The sequence below is a fragment of the Triticum dicoccoides genome, chromosome 5A, assembly GCF_002162155.2.
Source record: "Triticum dicoccoides isolate Atlit2015 ecotype Zavitan chromosome 5A, WEW_v2.0, whole genome shotgun sequence".
Taxonomy (NCBI): Eukaryota; Viridiplantae; Streptophyta; class Magnoliopsida; order Poales; family Poaceae; genus Triticum; species Triticum dicoccoides.
The window spans coordinates 10,600,899-10,603,907 of record NC_041388.1 but is presented as its reverse complement, the minus strand read 5'-3'; positions in this window follow the sequence as shown (position 1 = coordinate 10,603,907).

Here is a 3,009-nt window from a genome sequence, read left to right as displayed (position 1 = left end):
CTTATTATTTCTCATATGGAGGGGAAAGGGGGAAGAAGTGGGAGGAGGAGAAGGAAAGGGGGCGCCGCCCCCACCCCTAGTCCAATACGGACTCCCATGGGGGCGGCGCATGGCCACCCCTTGTGGGCTGCCTCCTCTCTCCCCTATAGCCCATAGTGGCCCATTACTTTCCGGGGGGGTCCGGTAACCTCCCGGTACTCTAGAAAATACCCGAAACGATCCGGAACCGTTCCGGTATCCGAATACTATTGTTTGATATATCAATCTTTACCTCTCGACCATTTCGAGACTCCCCGTCATGTCCATGATCTCATCCGGGACTCCGAACAATCTTTGGTCACCAAAACACATAACTCATAATACAAATCATCATCGAACGTTAAGCGTGCGGACCCTACGGATTCAAGAACTATGTAGACATGACCGAGACATATCTCTGGTCAATAAACAACAGCGAAACCTGGATGCTCATATTGGTTCCTACATATTCTACGAAGATCTTTATCGGTCAAACCGCAATAATAACATGCGTTATTCCCTTCGTCATCGGTATGTTACTTGCCCGAGATTCGATCGTAGGTATCCTCATACCTAGTCAATCTCATTACCAGCAAGTCTCTTTACTCGTTCCGTAATGCATCATCCCGCAACTAACTCATTAGTCACATTGCTTGCAAGGCTTGTCGTGATGTGCATTACTGAGAGGGCCCAGAGATACCTCTCTGATACTCAGAGTGACAAATCCTAATCTTGATCTATGCCAACCCAACAAACACCTTCGGAGACACCTGTAGAGCATCTTTATAATCACCCAGTTATGTTGTGACGTTTGATAGCACACAATGTGTTCCTCTGGTATTCGGGAGTTGCATAATCTCATAGTCAAAGGAATATGTATAAGTCATGAAGAAAGCAATAGCAATAGAACTTAACGATCATTATGCTAACCTAACGAATGGGTCTTGTCCATCACATCACTCTCTAATGATGTGATCCCATTCATCAAATGACAACACATGTCTATGGTCGGGAAACTTAACCATCTTTGATTAACGAGCTAGTCAAGTAGAGGCATACTAGGGACACTTTGTTTTGTCTATGTATTCACACATGTATCAAGTTTCTGATGAATACAATTCTAGCATGAATAATAAACATTTATCATGATATAAGGAAATATAAATAACAACTTTATTATTACCTCTAGGGCATATTTCCTTCAATTCAATCCTACGAATAGTAGATGCACTCTTTAATCCGTACATAGATACTTGGCTACAAGATGCAATATTAACCTTGTTAACCTGGTGTGTGCGGATAATATATGGAAGATGACTAGGCATGGTATTATGATCCAAAGAGCATTTTCTATGATAAAATGGCATAAAAATTGCATCATGAGAGGCCAAGTAGGAGTACTGCAGGAAGTTGTGGTCAAACAGTGACCGATGATGGATTCAAATGGACAGAAATCAGGAAGAGGTGCATTGCATAGATCAGCCTTCGGATGAGGCTCAACATCAAGTGATGAGGATTAGAGATCGATGCCCTATTTGCGGGAGATTTGATGAGGATGGAGCCCACCTATTGGTAAAATCTAAAGAGGTATGTAAGATATGGGGTATCCTCAACGTGCAATATGAAAGGGAAAGGCTAGCTGAATGCACTACACCGTAGGAGTTCCTGAAGGAAATATGCCCTAGAGGCAATAATAAAGTTATTATATATTTCCTTATATCATGATAAATGTTTATTATTCATGCTAGAATTGTATTAACCGGAAACATAATACTTGTGTGAATACATAGACAAACAGAGTGTCACTAGTATGCCTCTACTTGACTAGCTCGTTGATCAAAGATGGTTATGTTTCCTAGCCATAGACATGGGTTGTCATTTGATTAACGGGATCACATCATTAGGAGAATGATGTGATTGACTTGACCCATTCCGTTAGCTTAGCACTCGATCGTTTAGTATGTTGCTATTGCTTTCTTCATGACTTATACATGTTCCTATGACTATGAGATTATGCAACTCCCGTTTACCGGAGGAACACTTTGTGTTCTACCAAACGTCACAACGTAACTGGGTGATTATAAAGGTGCTCTACAGGTGTCTCCGAAGGTACTTGTTGGGTTGGCGTATTTCGAGATTAGGATTTGTCACTCCGATTGTCGGAGAGGTATCTCTGGGCCCACTCGGCAATGCACATCACTTAAGCCTTGCAAGCATTGCAACTAATGAGTTAGTTGCGGGATGATGTATTACGGAACGAGTAAAGAGACTTGCCAGTAATGAGATTAAAGTAGGTATTGAGATACCGACGATCGAATCTCGGGCAAGTAACATACCGATGACAAAGGGAACAACGTATGTTGTTATGCGGTCTGACCGATAAAGATCTTCGTAGAATATGTGGGATCCAATATGAGCATCCAGGTTCCGCTATTGTTTATTGACCAGAGACGTGTCTCTGTCATGTCTACATAGTTCTCGAACCCGTAGGGTCCGCACGCTTAAAGTTTTGATGACGGTTATATTATGAGTTTATGAGTTTTGATGTACCGAAGGTTGTTCGGAGTCCCGGATGTGATCACAGACATGACAACGAGTCTCGAAATGGTCGAGACATGAAGATTGATATATTGGAATCCTATATTTGGATATCAGAAATGTTCCGGGTGAAATCGGGATTTTATCGGAGTACCGAGGGGTTACCGGAACCCCTCGGGGGCTTAATGGGCCTTAGTGGAGAAGAGGAGAGGTGGCTAGAGCAGGGCCGCGCGCCCCTCCCCCTCTAGTACGAATAGGACAAGGAGAGGGGGGCGGCGCCCCCCCCCCCTTTCCTTCCTCTCTCCCTCCTCTTTCCCCCCTTCTCCTAATCCAACAAGGAAGGGAGGGAGTCCTACTCCCGGTGGGAGTAGGACTACTCCTGGCGTGCCTCCTCCTGGCCGGCCGCACCTCCCCCCCCCCCATGCTCCTTTATATACGGGGGCAGGGGCACCC